This window comes from Podarcis filfolensis, assembly GCF_964270895.1.
Source record: "Podarcis filfolensis genome assembly, chromosome: 5".
In the NCBI taxonomy this organism is placed as follows: Eukaryota; Metazoa; Chordata; class Lepidosauria; order Squamata; family Lacertidae; genus Podarcis; species Podarcis filfolensis.
Window position 1 is genome coordinate 77065168 of NC_139608.1, and position 16882 is coordinate 77082049.

Below are 16882 nucleotides of genomic sequence, written 5' to 3' on the forward strand. Positions count from 1 at the left end.
TCGACTATCATGGAAGCTTCTCATAGGTTTCAGGAATTGTTGTTTCCATCAACGCTCCAAGAGCTATCGCTGACATTGGTGAAGTTGGAGGGAACTTCATCAAACACATGAGGGTTCTTACCACCTTTAAAGCCCTACACTGCCTAGGACCCTTGTACCTACAGGACCGCCTCTCCTGGTATGTCCCACGGAGGAACTTACGATCTTCAAACAAAAACATCTTGGAGGTCCCAGGCCACAGACAGGTTAGGCTGGCCTCAACCAGAGCCAGGGCTTTTTCGGCTGTGGCTCCGATCTGGTGGAACACTCTGCCATAAGGGACTAGGGCCCTGTGGGACTTGACATCTTTCCACAGGGCCTGCAAGAGAGAGCTGTTCCACCAAGCCTTTGGCCAGGGCACAGCCTGACTCCCTCCTTTGGCAATCTTCACAGAACTCTAGCCCAATGGTTGCCATCAATTTGATTTGAATTAATTTTATAATTAAATGATTTTAGAATGTTGTATTATATTATTGTTGTTAGCCGCCCTGAGCCCAGCTTCGGCTGGGGAGGGCGGGATATAAATAAAAAATTATTATTATTATTATTATTATTATTATTATTATTATTATTATTATTATCAAGTCAGCTGTCCGGGGGGGAAAGTGCGTGGATGTTGTCGCCAGCTCTGTCCTTGGGTATGAACTGGGGGAATTGGGGGGCAATGACTGCTTTTTTTTTAATCAATGGCAAGACAGTCAGAACCACACCAACATCAACTGCCACTTTGTACTTGCGTTTTGCTTTTCCCTCTTTCCTCCCATTCCTTTTTCTGCATGTATCATGTCTTTTTTAGATTGTGAGCCTGAATGCTGGGACCATCTTAAAACTGAGTTTTGTAAGCTGCTCTGAAGGCCTTTTAGGTGGAAATAAATGCTGCAGGTACATAAATGAACTGGTTTATTTTTATTTCTGGATTTTCTGTGCCTAACAATAACAACAGCAACATCCACAATGATTTTATTATTTATACCCCGCCCATCTGGCTGGGTTTCACCTTTGTGGGAAACAAAGAGTTTTACACACACATTCATTTTGCCACAGGTGCAACGTCTGAAAAGTGCTACAGGAAACATCAAATCTGGCACAAAGCTACAGAGTGCTCGCAAAGTCTATCTTTGAAGGAGTCTGCTTACCTATTCCCCAATTGATATGCCAGCTCATGCTCATTGCTTCCTACTTATCTCATGGGATCAAGTAATAAAGGTGTACCTACAGGGTAGGAAATTAGAAATCAATACACTTTTCTCTTTGCCTCTGACACAGTCAAGATGCATGCAAGTGGTGGTGTGTGCGTGTTGGGAAAAGCCATATCCCCATTTCCAAGGTTAAAGAAGAAACAGAAAAAGAGACCGAGGCTGTATAACACATCAGACATTTGAAGCACGCATTACCAAACCTGGGTAACAATTGTAGCTGTGTGGAGACCACAGTACCCAAGATCCTTTGCAGGTGTTTTAATATACGGTGTGTGCACACAGCTGCGAAGGCAATGGCCAGAGAGAATACAGGACAGACTCCACAGGGTTACTTACAATCAAAGTCAAGGAGCCTGCAAATGAATGAAAAGACCCCGGAGTTCCATACAGAAAAGTGCATTGCCAGATGACAGCAAGCATATCCCAAAGTTCCTGGCCCTATCCATTATGGGTTGGCCAATAAAAGCGTTCAAGCTAGAGTATGTCAGCAGACAGCTTCATCTGGAACTAGGCATAGAAAAGGGAGTGTATGGGTAATCTATCCAGAAAATCAATTGTATCAAGGAGTTAGTGATCTGACTCAGTTGCCCTCTTCTTGCCTCTGTTCCTTCTCCCTTTCATTGTCCCTTAAGTTCATTGATGGCATGAGAACAGCCTATAACGTCCTACTCAGTTAGGAGGAAGAGATGGTAATGAGTACCTTGTTTGATGCTGGACATTGTTTCGAGGAAGTGAAGCATTGGGAGGGGTTGGCTAATTAATAATCTGCACGTAGCCAGTAATGAATGATCTGCACGTAGCCAGCTGGGCAAGCCACACAGGCTAGCCATTTGCTTGTCGAGACCCCAAGACCACCCCTTTGCTGATGAATAAGACACAAGGACACAGATATTCATTAATGTTATTGGGCAAATTTAGGCCACAACTTTATTGGCTACAGAATGTGAGCGGTATTGGCTTAAGCATTGGAATTGACCCAACTATATCTGACTCCTGCCAATGATGCAGGCAATCCAGTAAGGGTCAACCACTGGTAGGGGGATGCAAACCAACTCAAGCTCCCCCTGGGTTCCCAGTGGGGTCGGGGCATGACCCTAGCCCAGCCCTGGACATTGGACAAGATCCACACCCCTGGATTCCTTTAATGGAATACCCTTAAGCTTGGAGGGGCAGGTGATGGCCACACCTTCCCTCCCCCATCATAATATCAACCAATGCCTAACCGCCAAACCTTACAAAGTTGTGACCATTGCTACAAGGTAGGCGAAAACCAAATGGCCCATGCCAATTTGCCAAGTGGAAAAATTCCTACCAGGCCCCTCAATGGTGACCAACCGAGGTCCATAGCAAGGCCAAATTCGAAACCTGAAAATAGGGAGGGAGGGCGGGAGTGGGTGGCCACGTGGTCCACCACAACTGCTCCCCACTGGGAAGTGGAGCGGATATATAAATCGAATGGTTTGGGGCAGAATAGACAGAAAGTCTTGCACGGACTGATGGCCGTGGGGCCGTACAAACTGAGGCTACCTGGCGGAGATTGAGGTGCTTGCTTGTTATGTATATATTGCTTGCTGTTTAGAATAAAATCTTTAATCTTCTCACTCACTTGTGTTTTGTATTACTTCTGAATCTCATTTTTAGAGAATCACAAGGAGTATCAACCAAGCATGCAGACAAGGAAATGCTTTGTTGACCAAGCATAGAAGGTCAGATTCCTCCCTTTATACCAGGGATGGAGAACCTCCAGCCTGTGGGCCAAATGCAGCCCTCCAGGTCTCTCTACCTGACCGCTGGGACTCTCCCCAGTCCACAAAGCTCCTGAACCACATCACTCACCAGTTCTGCTTGGCATAGTGTTTGTCAAGGTGGAGGGAATCCTTGAATTCTGATAAAGTTTCTTGCTTGTCAGGATGGAGGATACAGAGGAGTATGTGTCTGTGCTTAGAAATCATCTTACTGGGAAATGATATATAATGAATGGAAAAGGATGTTCAAAAAAACCCCAGAAGCTTTTCTTTTGGGAATTGTAGGGACAGAACTACCTAAATTGTATAGAAATTTATTCATGTATGCTTCTACTGCAGCAATAAAATGGAAAGAAGCAGAAGTCCCAGCAAAGGAAGAATGGATACAAACATTTATGGATTATGCAGAAAAGGCAAAATGTACTGGAAGAATAAGAAATCAAGATAGCAAACCTTTTTATAAAAGAATGGAAATGGTTTATTGAATATTTACAGATAAATTGCAAACAGATAAAAACATTAGCAGGATTATTATAGTAACCTGCAGCTTTATAAGAGTACCGGTATATATTTATAGTAGATAACTGAATGAGCAAGTTAAATTAATTTAGATATGCAGAAGATTTTTAAAAGGTAAATTTAAAGATAAGCATAAATAAAAAACAGAAAAAAGAAGAGAAATCATCTTACGCTTCAAAGGTGAAATTTACATTTACATCACTTTGGGTCTCTGGTCCTGCCTGCCACTGACTTAACGGTCCTCAGAAGGTTGCCTAGGAGGAAATGTGGTCCTTGGGTTGGGGGGGGGGAGGTTCCCCATCCTTGCCAGTGTGGTGTAGTGGTTAAGAGCGGTAGTCTCATAATCTGGGGAACCGGGTTCGCATCTCCGCTCCTCCACATGCAGCTGCTGGGTGACCTTGGGCCAGTCACACTTCTTTGAAGTCTCTCAGCCCCACTCACCTCACAGAGTGTTTGTTGTGGGGGAGGAAGGGAAAGGAGAATGTTAGCCGCTTTGAGACTCCTTAAAGGGAGTGAAAGGCGGGATATCAAATCCAAACTCTTCTTCTTCTTCTTCTTCTTCTTCTTCTTCTTCTTCTGCTTCTGCTTCTGCTTCTGCTTCTGCTTCTGCTTTAGACCTTGGGCTCCTAGCGTTTATACTTGGCCCAACCAATCCAGTCACATCATACTCCCTGCCAATCACACAGAGCTTGCATAGCAAGCTTTGTCCATCCCACTTGTCAGTTTTCAGAACAATATTAATCTCCCAGCTAGGAGAGATTCCCGTCCTCAAACCCAGGTTGTGTCTGGCCTAAATGGTAGCAGACAGAATGGTGGAGTGGCATTGTCCCCTTGACATCCTGATAGTAGAGTCACAGCTGTTAATGGGAAGCAGAGAGGAGCTTGTGCTCCAGTCAATGCACTCACACTGTACCGGCCTCCTTGCTCCCTTGCCCCTCCTCTTCCTGGTATGCAGCATCAAAGTAGAATCCAGACACATATAAAAATGCTTTAAAAAAAGTTTTGAAAAATACCTTGAATTTGGCATAGCTCACTGTTGCCATCTAGTGTCACATTTGTATATTGCACTTTACAACACAATTTAAATGTTTCATTTGCAGCTGTGTAGCTGAGTCCCAACTCAGCTGGCAGGAGGTCAGGTGAGCTTCCCTGACCAATCGCACCATCCACAACTGTCCTTACGTGGCAACGATTCTTCTTGACATTGGAAGGAGATAGAAAAGATACAGGGCAGAGGGGGAGACGAAACAAGACAGCCTGAAGAATCGTAATGGCCATCTGGCAAAATGACTGCATTTGGCTATTGAGCGAGATAAAATCTGAAGTGTAACAAAGGAAGCAGAAGGTCATTAACAACCCTTTACAAGGCCCCGAGGTGATTATTGACCTAAAGGCTGAAGGTGTTATCTGTCACAAGCAGCTGAGGAATCGCACAACTAAAGGCACGTCAGACCCACTGCCGTTCTCTGTTAATCCTTTTGTCTCATTAGTGGGGCAGAACTGTGTTTCCTTTGGGCGCTGAAAGCAACAGCTCTTTGAATCATTATTCCATGTTACCCGGGACTCTGGTACTGTTAGAGATTTGCTTTATGTGACACTTTGGTCTGCCATAATAGATGTGGTTGGCATGCAGCGAAGATCACTGCATTAAAATTAAAAAAAAAAAACTCTTTTCAAAAGTCTTACTAGGGCGTGCTCCTCTTTAGGCTACACCCATCCTTGGGCCTAGTCTGTGTTCTCCTTGAGTGGTTTGCAATGGCTGTAATGAGTCCTTGAGGTGCTGATGATAGACAACCCTGATTTATGAGTGGCTGAAATGTAGCCTACTTTACAAATAAGTGTCACATTTGTAGTTCCGCCCACTTTGGCCACTGGCCCCCCACACCACTGGCACGGCCCCCAGGAAAGTTCCCCACAAAGGAATGTGGGTTTCAGCCTGAAATGTTTTCCCTCACCTCTGCTGCAGGGGGTTATTCCTGGCTACCAACCTGGCCTTGTCAACTATAAACTCATTGGGTGGGTATTGTAGATTAAGGACTCAGCTGCAAATAAAACGTTTTAAATGTTTTGTAAAGTGCAATAGACAAATTATGACACTAGACGATGACGGTGAGCTATGCCAAATCCAATGTATTTTTCAAAATGTTTTTTAAAAAGCGTTTTCACAGTGTTTTTTTATATGTGTGTAGATTCCACCTAAGAAACACTTGTTGTCAGACCTCGATCACAACCAAAGGATTTACAAGACAAAACTGATAGAGAGTACCCTCCAACATTCCTCAGATGAAAATAGGGACATATTTTATTTCAGTGTCCCCCCCCACAACCCCACCTCCTCCTCCGAGATTGTGGCAGGGACTCAGATGCAGTGGCCGAACGAAGCAAGTGGGAGCCAAGTGACCATAGTGGCTGCTCTTCAGTACCCACGACCCCTTTGCACCCCTTGCAGTCATGGCAGCAACCTCAAAGACAGACCCCCACCCCCTTTTTCCCTTTCACCCCCCCCACTTTCCTTATGGTGACCAATTGACTGAGGAGCGGGAAAACTGTTAAAAACTTAGGGGCCTTCAAGTGACCTGGATCTTGTTTTCATAAAAACAGGAAGTGACACCATATTGATGGGGTGGGAGACATAGATCTCTGAAATGTGTTGGGGACACACACAGATTTGAACTTCCAGGAACATGTCGAAATGCTGTACTAGAAGGAAAGCCCAACTGGAATTCCCCATTGAAAAAGTGAGAAGCCAGGATCGCTTAAGGGTTTTTGTGACGTTCCGAGCATTTTCCAGGCAGTTGTAGGGTATGATATAAGGCTTGGCTGTAACAGACAATGGAATCGATGGTGCATTCTTGGAGGTTAGCAGGCATCCAGTATAGCTTATATACCGGTATCCATCATGTGGTTGCACAGCAGTGTTCAGAAACTGAACCTGTTGCATGAGCAAGTCTAGGCTTTGGTTAATGACGAGGTGCTAAGAGTTAGCGACTAGGATGTGATGAGATCCAATAAAGTTAATTAAACGGGGAACCACTGATAGGTAGCAAAGATGCCGCCGTAACTGCTCTGTGCCTTTTTTATTGTTGCTCTATGTCATTGTTAGAAGGTTATAAGCTAAATCATTGTTTTTTTCCTGAATTTCAATTTCCTCACTTTGATCACACTAACCACTCAATTAAGTTTTTCTTTTCCAGTAATTGGGTGCTGGATGGGTTTTACTCCATTGCTTAATAGCATGCCAATTAAGGGACCTGCATAGTTTTCTTTTTCTATGTACCTTAATTAAGCCAGATTCAGAGACTGTGTGGGAGTCTAGATAAGTACTGCATGTTCCTTGGCAATCTGCAATTTATAACAGCATTAGAGGTGCCTAAAAGATGCTGGGGACTTACTCAACTCACAGCAGTTGCAGTCAAACTGATTCACTGGCATGCAATGGGATTAATTCGAGGCCAAAGAGGCACTGATTCAAGGTGATTTTAACATGGTTTAATGTTATTTATTTATGTATCATTACATTTATATCCCACTTTTCTCCCCCCAACCAGGAGCTCAAGGTGGCCTACAGACTTGTCCCTCTCTGTGTTTTGTCCCTCACAACAACCCTGTGAGGTAGATAAGGCTGAGAGATAGTGACTGGCCCAAGGCCACGAGGTGATGGAAGATTTGAACTCTGATCTCCCAGGTCAACAACATCACACTGGCTCTCGTCCGAATATACTTTAACCATCCTACCATTCTCCTAGAAAGCATCATCTCCTCTACAGAGAGCAGTGGTGGACTTTTGGCTTTCCAATTTCAGCAATGCCCTGTGGGACACCAAAATTTAGTGCCCCTGCTTCTTGCCTTCCATTCTAAGCCATTGTTGTAGTACTCCCTGAAGGCCTCCTTAATAAAACAATAAACATTAAAAACAACAACACACATTTCCCTGTACGGGGTTGCCTTCAGATGTCTTCTAAAGGTTGTCTAGTTACTTATTTCCATGGCCTGTAGGTTGCTGAACTCCTTACCCTCCAACATTTCTCCAATGAAAATAGGAACATCCTAAGGAAAAGCGGGACATTCCAGGATCAAATCAGAAACTTGGACGGCTTCTGTAATTCTGGGACTGTCCCTGAAAAATAGGGACCCTTGGAGGGCCTGCAGAACAGTGGACTACATGATCTACATGTTCGTGTAAGCTAGCCCTAATGATAGGCCTTTCACAGCCCAAATAAGAGGGTTGCCATTAGGGTTGCCATGACCCGGGGCTTCAGGGAATGGCATGGTCTGTGATCTGTAGAAATCAACTTCTGTCAGGGAGAGATTTCTCATCATTTGGTGAATTTACAGAGCTGCCTGCTATTAAAAATGGAACTTCAATGGCACCACAAAAATATTGCTAACCCTGGTTTCCTTATTCTGATTTCAACCAGCAGCTGCTAAAAGCAGAGATCCCAGGCCGTCCATCTTCTGCTTTATTTACTACTAAACAGAAATCCAAGGTGGCCCACAGCTGCTTTCTGTCAGCTCTGCCACCTCCCCGGCATTTGCGGCTGGGAGTCATTCTTCCCCAAGGCTCCCTCTCGCCTATTGTGTGAGGTGACAGATATTGTGCTGAGAGACGCTGATCCCCACCAAGGTGGGAGTGGAGCTGCCTGATTGATTATCTACAGAGGCTGAAAAGCTTTCATATGCAAAGAAAAGTGTTCCGAGGTGGAACCGTGCTTTGGAGAACACCAGACACAGGCATCCCACCTCACCTGCTCCCTCCCGCCCCTAAATTGCTCTACGGACACGGCTTTGCTTTGTTCTCCTATGCCGTAGCTAATCTACTAACAGGGGGCAGGGCTGACTCGTCGTTTCCTGTGCAGCCAAAACAATTAGGAGTTTGTAAGTATGTTTTTGGTCAACATGTTACCCATCCCACTGGCTTCCCCAAAGGCACTTATACGGGCATAATTTCACATCACGGAAAGAAGCAGTCTGTTTCAGCTTTGCTGCTCTCGCTGAGAAAACCACGTCGGTTAAGGGCAAAAGGGTTTAAGACACATTGGAACAAAACTGTAGAGCTGGACAACAACAACAACAACAACAACAACACAACAACAATTATTATTATTACTATTATTATTATTATTAATTATTTATATCCCTCCCATCTGGCTGTATTTTCCCAGCCATCTGGGCAGCTCCCAACAAAATATTATTATTATTATTATTATTATTATTATTATTATTATTAAAAGCAATAAAACATCAAACATTAAAAACTCCCCTGAACAGGGCTGCCTTCAGATGTCTTCTAAAAGTCAGGTAGTTGTTTATTTCCTTGACATATGATGGGAGGGCATTCCACAGGGCAGACGCCACTACCGAGAAGGCTCTCTGCCTGGTTCCCTGTAACCTCACTTCGCACAGCGAGGGAACCACCAGAAGGCCCTCGAAGATGGACCTCAGTGTCCAGGCTGAACGATGGGGGTGGAGATGCTGCTTCAGGATCAATTAACTCATCAGGAGTTCAGTAACAAGTTACGGTAGCTAACCAGTCTTGAACTCAATTCCATAGGGCTGTATGGAATTATTTTTTAGGTAAGCCATAAAGCCCGGGCAGTTTGGGTCTAGGATCTGAAGCATCCTTCTGCATGGCAGCTATGCATGTTTTTGTCAACAGCTATGTGATGGCTGCCATCCCACCAACTATTGCGTTTGTCATGTACATGGCATGCACTAGCAGTGTGGAACCTCTGGACTGTGGGCCAAACTCAGCCCACCAGGCACATCATGTAGCCTACAAGCTCATTTGGGGGAAGCCATGCCCTCTAACTGCACCTGGTGCCTTACATACATCTTAAGGGCAGGGAAGGCTATACGTCAAAGGGAAACTCGGGAGCTTGGATTGCTGTTTCTTCAGGGAATGTGACTGGCCTTCAGCTACCCCCTAAATTGGTGGTGGGTAATTATTTTCAGCCTAAGGGCCAAATTACCCTTATGGAAAATCTTCTGTGGGCTCCCAACCAGTAGTGGATGTATCAAAAGTGGACATGATCAGTTGCATACCGCTCTCCTCTGTCCAAGTGAGCAAGAGTTATCATTGCAGTTAAAGAACATGTTGGCAGCCAGGCGAAATCACTTAGAGGGGGGCCTAGGGCAGGGTCAATGAGGGGTGTGGCTTGGACAGTGTCCAGAGGGCTGGATGGAGGGACGGAATGGGCTGCATTCAGGCTGCAGGCCAAAGGTTCCTCAGCACTGCCCAAGACTATCTACATTGAGGACCCACACATATCATCCCTATCACAGCGCTGTTAGACACAGACAAGAATGGACGCAAGAGAAACGTATGTTGTAAATGTTATCTATAGGAATAAAAGGAAATTATTGTAAATTTGTTTGGAGATGGTATTTAACACCAGTTAGATTAAATCAAATAAACAAGGAATATTCAGTGTTATGTTGGAGGGGATGCCAGGAAACAGGGAATCATGTTCACATTGTGGTGTAAACATGTACGATTATTTTTGGCAAAGAGTGTTCAAGGAGATAACAGAAATCACTGGGTTAAAGCTGACCCAAAGTCCAGAGGTAGCATTATTATCAATTTACGATGGGGTGGAAGGTTTGCAGGCTATGAAGGACTCTCTCACAAATTTATTGACAGCTGCACGAATTATGATAGCTAGGAAGTGGAAGGGACAAGCAGAATATAAAGTGGAAGAATGGTATATAGAGGTGTGGAATATAGCTATTAATGATAAATTAACATGTGCTATTAAGGTAAGACGAGGAATATGCAGGAGAAATGATTTTGAGGAGATGTGGAGGGTGTTTGTAGAATTTGTACTGTTAAAACAGAAAGGGGTCAAAGCACTGCAAGAGGCGTTGAAATTTTGGGAGGTTGGATAGTTACAATGGAATGGTCTCAGTGGTGCGGTGCACATTTTTATTCTCATTTATTTATGATTATTACTTTGTCAAAAAAGAGAATAGAATGGACACACATAACCTGGAGGCCCAGAACTGGTAAGGAGCAGCAGTGCTAATGCTGGGGCCTTCCTCTCAAGTGGAAGAGTTGGCGGTAGAGTTGGCTGAGGAGTGAGGATGGAGAATCAGAGGTGAAACCAAAGACTTGCAACAGTGACAAAGGGTTCTTCCAACGTCCTGCTCCTTCTTAGTTTCCCAGTCAGGTCAGGTCGCAAATATTGGAAGAAAGGAAAAAGCCATTTCAGTGCTTTAATTTCTGCTCCTTCTTGCGTGCGATGAAATACTTCCTTGCTGTGTCCTTTCCTGGATTAAAATTGCTAATGAGTTTTGCTTTGGCTGAAGTCGGTTGACTTTTAAAAGCTCCAGGCCTTGGAAAAAGTGGCTCAGACTTGGCACATGGTCCCCCATCTGACATGACAGCTCTTGGAGATTAAAGGTCTCAATTTAAGTGACAATTTTGTGGTGCAGATGGATGGACAGCAGCCATAAAAGAGCCCCCATGATGCTCTGTCAGTCCTTGGCGCCTTACTAGGGCTGCTCAAAAGATTGCCAATTAGAGCCAATAAGGCCAGACGTTTCTGTCTCCGCTTGGCACCAGGTAAAGTGCCTTATTAGCATTTTGTTGTTGGCTGAAGAAGGTGGCATACTCACAGAATATTCTAGCAGGAGTCAATTTGCTAGTGCACAGGGTTCAGTTAGTGCATCCATATCTGTAGGAGCTGTGGTCTGAGGAGAAAAATATAACAATGCCGTGGTAGTTTTATTGACATCTTTGAGGAAGAACCAAATTGTGATGGTGTGGAGCTGCCCTACTTTGGCATACCTTGGCTAGGGATGGGGGAACAAAGTCATTTGGTCTGTTTTTGGCTGCAGAATTACCCAATCTGATGCATCTGACTTTGCTTATGGATTGAAACAAACTCCCTTTTCCTGTCAGTGCGGGATTTCAACTTGTGCAGCAAAACTTCCCCCATCCTCTCCCTGCAGGTAACCCACTCCCCTCTCAAATCTGCTCCAGAGGGTTAGGGGAAAGAGCATGTGGCGGCAGGAGAGGGAGGAAAGTTCTGTTACACAAGGGGAAATGGGTTAAGGGGTTTTCCATGCTATTGCATCAGTTATCCCCATGCCATCACAACCCCTTTCGGTGTGCTGTTTGTTCTGAAGATCATCATGGAATTGGAAGGGGTCACGTAAGTCATCTCTACCAGAATCCTGCTTGCTTTAAGCAGTCTGGAGTCTGAGCAACCTCAACAGATGATTGTCCTGCCTCTCTTTGAAGATCTCTAGATCAGTGTTCTTCAGCCTTGGATCCCCAAATGTTGTTGGGCTACGATTACCATCCTCTCTCACCCTTGGCTAAGCTGGCTGGGGATGGTGGAAATTGAAGTCCAACAATATCCAAAGTCCCAAGGTTGAAGAACACTGATCTAGATCATACTGCTTGAACTAGTTTAACCAAAATTTCTCATGAAGCCCTCAGATAATCTGAGAAGACCAGTTCCCTAGGTGTTATATATACCTAATTTGAAGCAGCCATCTCTCTGTCTGAGTACATGTTTTAATTTAATTTGCATTTATATCCCATCTTTCCCTCATCATGGAACACACAGTTCCCAGGTGTCCACCTATCCAGGCACTGACCAGATGGAGACCTGCTTAGCATGTGCCTCCAGATGCATTGGGCTACAGGAGGTTTCATTCTGGGTGAGAATTGCCCAGTCCAGCCACAACTTCTCAAAAGACATTTTCAGTGGTGGTTCTCTTGGAAACTGCCACTCCAGATCAGGGTTTTAGTGAGGTCCAGTCACATAAACATTCCTGGATGCCATTTTTCTTATGAAAAAATAGATTTCCTAGCAGGTAGGCTATCATGATGGATACATTTGTAAACCATAAACAAACACTGCTTTTTTCTGACCTTATTGAAATCTCCTTCTTTGGGAGGGAAAAAAAATCAATTTCCCATTCTTAAACTGGGGCATTTAATTATCATTGATATTGATTTTAAAGTATCTCAAATGGAATCAGACATTGCTTTGAAAAATACCAAGCAGCAGCAAAACCGCTTGCAGTAAATCTCTGATGCGGCAAAGATGCTTCCGACAAGGAGGATTTTTGTACTCGTTTTTCTTTTTTCCCCTTCCCCCAAGTGAGACAAAATGGCCCACGTTTGTGAACAATCACTGGACAGCATATGTTATCAGAATGGACATGCAGCTTTAAACTAAACCTCGGCCATCTGTTCCGCTTTGTAATTACAGATGCAGCAAAAAATACAAACTCCTCCTGAATGATAAAAAGAGTGGAGATGGATGCAGTTTAAATGCCTTGGTGGGTTGGCCCATTACAGTGATGGATCTGTACAAGATCTTGAGAGGTCATAGAGGACCCTGGAGTCTTCTGAGCTCTCTTGGCCTAGTCGTGTGATACTGTGTGCACCCTGTGCACCTTTGTTAAAGGTAAAGGACCCCTGGCAGTTAAGTCCAGTCGCGAACAACTCTGGGGTTGCAGCACTCATCTTGCTTTACTGGCCGAGGGAGCCGGTGTTTGTCTGCAGACAGTTTTTCTGGGTCATGTGGCCAGCGTGATGAAACCAGAGCAGCACACAGAAACGTCATTTACCTTCCAGCCGCAGCAGTACCTATTTATCTGCTTGCACTTTGATGTGCTTTCGGACTGCTATGTTGGCAGGAGCTGGGACCCAGCAACGGGAGCTCACCCTGTCGTGGGAATTCGAACCACCAACCTTCCAACTGGCAAACCCTAGGCTCAGTGGTACTGTGCCTTTGGTATTGTGCATGAAACTTTAGCTGTCTGCTTTTATTCTCTCCAAAGCAAAGCATAACATTATATATTGTAATACAGGCTAAACTTAGGATAATAGGTGGCCATGTAGCCAACTAAGGTCTGTTCAGTGGAGTAGCTATGCAAGCCCCAGTGATCAGCTGGTCACTGAAGCTTGTAAGGCTCTGTGTAAACCCCCTTGTAAGACCAACAATCAGCTGGCCCTGAGCTCAGAGGACTCCCTGAGGCAGAGCATTGATCCAGGGTATTGTATCGAGGCAAGAATAACCAGTGGTGAGTTTGGCAGTCCCAGCAGGGTTCACAAAGCACTGTGTACAGGATTTTTGCTGGGACTGCCAAACTCTCAGTTGGTGCAGCCATGCCTTTAGGCAGGTGGGTGTGACTTGGTCAAAATGGCCTGGTGGACTTAATTGTATTTTTACTGCCAGGGAAGGGAAGATGAACTTACTATAATAATAAATCAATAATTAACCATTCTTGCCTCTTCACAATACCCTGGCTCAATGGCCTGCTTCAGTTTGACAAGTGGTACTGTCAGGGTGTTGCCAGCAGCTCCCGGCTGGATGCCCAGGAAAGTATAAAGACAAGGAAAAGTTTCTTACAGTCCTTTTTTTTTATTATGAACTTTACAGAGAGAGGCTATAGAATCCAGCCTCTTGGATAATGGCATTGTCTTGAGTGAATCTCCTCCTCCCCCCATCTCTCCCACTTCAACATGTACCATCATCCTCACCTCCTCTACGGGTGCCGCTAAGTGCCCTCTGTCTTTGAGCTCTTTGCTCTTTGGATAAATCAAACCCCTGCGTCCAGTCACGCTTCCATTGCGCAGCTCTGTTCAGAAGCTGACCTGGCAGGGGAGCAGAGTCGCAGCGGTCCTGTCCGTGTGAGATGAGGGATAAATCAAGTCCAGAGACAGTTCGGTTCTTATCTCTAGAAGCGTTTATTTACAAGCCATAAATCAGTCTCCTCCATCGGAACTTGGAGGCATTCTCAGCCGTGCTTCCAAAAGCACACACTCGCAGCTTCTGCTGCTCAGCGAGAAGTGAAAGGAAGTCTGGAAGTCGTCACACACTGTGAGTCACTGCTCTGCGACAAGCTCCTCCTTCTACTCCCCCTCCTCCCCCTAGATACAGGACACTTCGGAGTTCTGACCCTGTCAGTTCCAAACTCCACACCCCCTCTTGTCCTGGATCTGGGGACAATAGCCAACAATACTTTCCCCATACACAGACCCTCACAGAACTCCTCGTGCTTCTGGAAGGTTAATGGTTTTGTGAAACCATCAGCGAGGTTCTTTGTTGAGGGGCAGTATTTCAGAGCAACTAGCCCCTCATGAACGCTCTGACATACATTTCGGAAGCGTATGTCCAAATGTTTGGTCCTCGCTTTGAATTGCCCTGTCTCAGCTAATTTAAGGCATGGTTGATTGTCCTCATGCACCACAACGGGCAGACAATCCTCTTCACAGATTTCCTCGACCAAACACACATAGAACTCCAGTTCTCTGCAAACCTCTGATAGCGCACTGAATTCAGCTTCAGTAGATGAAAGCGCTATGAGACTTTGCTTTCGGGACCTCCACCCAATCACTGAGTCCCCAAACTTCACCACTAGGCCTGACACTGATTTGCGGTCCTCAAGGTTAGCCCAATCCGAATCCACCCAGGCAGTCAGCTTGACATCACCCTCAGCTGACATCTTGAGGCAAAAGTCTTTGGTATCTTGCAGGTAACGTAGCACCCGCTTAACACCATTCCAGGCCTGCACACTAGGACTTGAAGCCTCTCTACTGAGCAGATTGACAGCAAACGCTATGTCTGGTCTGCTCCACTGTGACAGATACAACAGACTACCCAGAGCTGACTGAAAGAGTTCAGTGTTTTCGAACACCACGCGTTCTACTTGCTGACACTCCTTCACGTACCCAGTCTCCATGGGTGATCTGGCACCTGCACAATCAGACATCCTGAACTTCTCAAGCAACTGCTCAATCTTACCTTTCTGGCGAAGCAAAAAGCTTCCATCACTTGCTCTTGTGATCTCTACGCCTAGATAGGACTTGACATCTCCAAGTTGCTTCAGCTTGAACCGCTTACCAAGCTCCTTAGCAAACTTCTCTACCTGTTCACTTGTTCTTGTCATCAACAAAATGTCATCAACAAACACCTGTGCCACTTGCTGTTGCAAGCCTGAATCTCTAATGTAAAGACAACTGTCTGCAAGAGATCTCTTAAAACCTAGCTTTTCTAAGGCTTCATGTAGGCACATATTCCAATTCCTGGCAGATTGGCGTAACCCATAGATGGATTTGTGCAACCGCCACACAACGCCTGGCTCACTGACTTCGAACCCTGGAGGAGGACGCATGTACAACTCCTCCTGGAGATCTGAGTTCAGGTAGGCGACATCTACATCAAAATGGTTCACCTTCCAACCTCTCTGTGCTGCTATTGCCAAAAGCATTCTCAAAGTCTCCGCCCTTGAAGTCGGCGAATAGACCTCTGTGAAGTGGACTCCGCGTTTCTGCGTAAATCCACGCGCCACTAACCTCGCTTTGTACTGTGGTTCTCCTGCTTCTGTGGGTTTAAGACGGTAAACCCATCTGCAGCCTACAGCTTGCTGGTTAGCCGGCAGCTGTGTGAGTGAGAACACTCCAAGAGACTCCATTGAATTCATCTCCTTCTGCATCGCCTCATGCCATTTGCTGGCTTCTTCCCGAGGCAACTTCTGAACATCCTCAAAGGATTCAGGTTCACACCTAGCCACACCAACCCAGACACTCGTGGCTTCATACCTTTCAGGTGGCTTCCCTTTGGTTGATCTTGCTGACCTCCTCAGCGTGAATTCTGGAACTGCGCCTGAATCACCTGGATCAACCCTACTATCTTCCATGTCAGCATCATCCCCCTCTGACCCGCTGCGCCGTTTAGGGCGAACAGCTGGTCCTGCTGGCGAGGATGGTTCACTCCTTGGCTCAGACTTGACAGAGACCTGCGGAGGGGTCCTGGGACTCCCTTTTGGAGAGATACGGAGCCTCTCCCTTGGAGATCCCGGCTCTGGACTCTGTGGCTGTGGACTGTGCTCACCAGCAACAGGTTCAGCCTCACCCTCTTCCTCTTCCTCATCTGATTCTACCAGAACATCCGGATTTCCGTGAAGCCGCTTCCACCCACTCTGCTCGCAAAACTCAGCACTGCCACTAATAAGCAGCTTGGACTGGTTGCCAGCAGGGTATGCGAAGCGCCACGCCTTTGAACCCGGCTCATAGCCTACAAAGATCATTTTCCTGGATCTTGGCTCACCTTTTCTGCGCATGGCCTTTGGAATCAGAACCCAAGCTGTAGACCCAAAAGTGCGCAGAAAATGTACTTTGGGCTTTTTCCCATGAAGCAGAAAATATGGTGTGTCTCCTACACTGGAATTGAACACTCTATTCTGCAGGAAACATGCTGTTTTATAACTCTCAGCCCAAAAGCGCTGTGGCAGACCTGAGTCTGCCAGCATAGCATTCGCTGACTCCTGTAGCGTGCGAAACTTCCTCTCTGCAACCCCATTCTGTTGCGGAGAGTGGGGGGCCGTCAGTCGATGACTGATACCCTTCTGCCTGAAGAA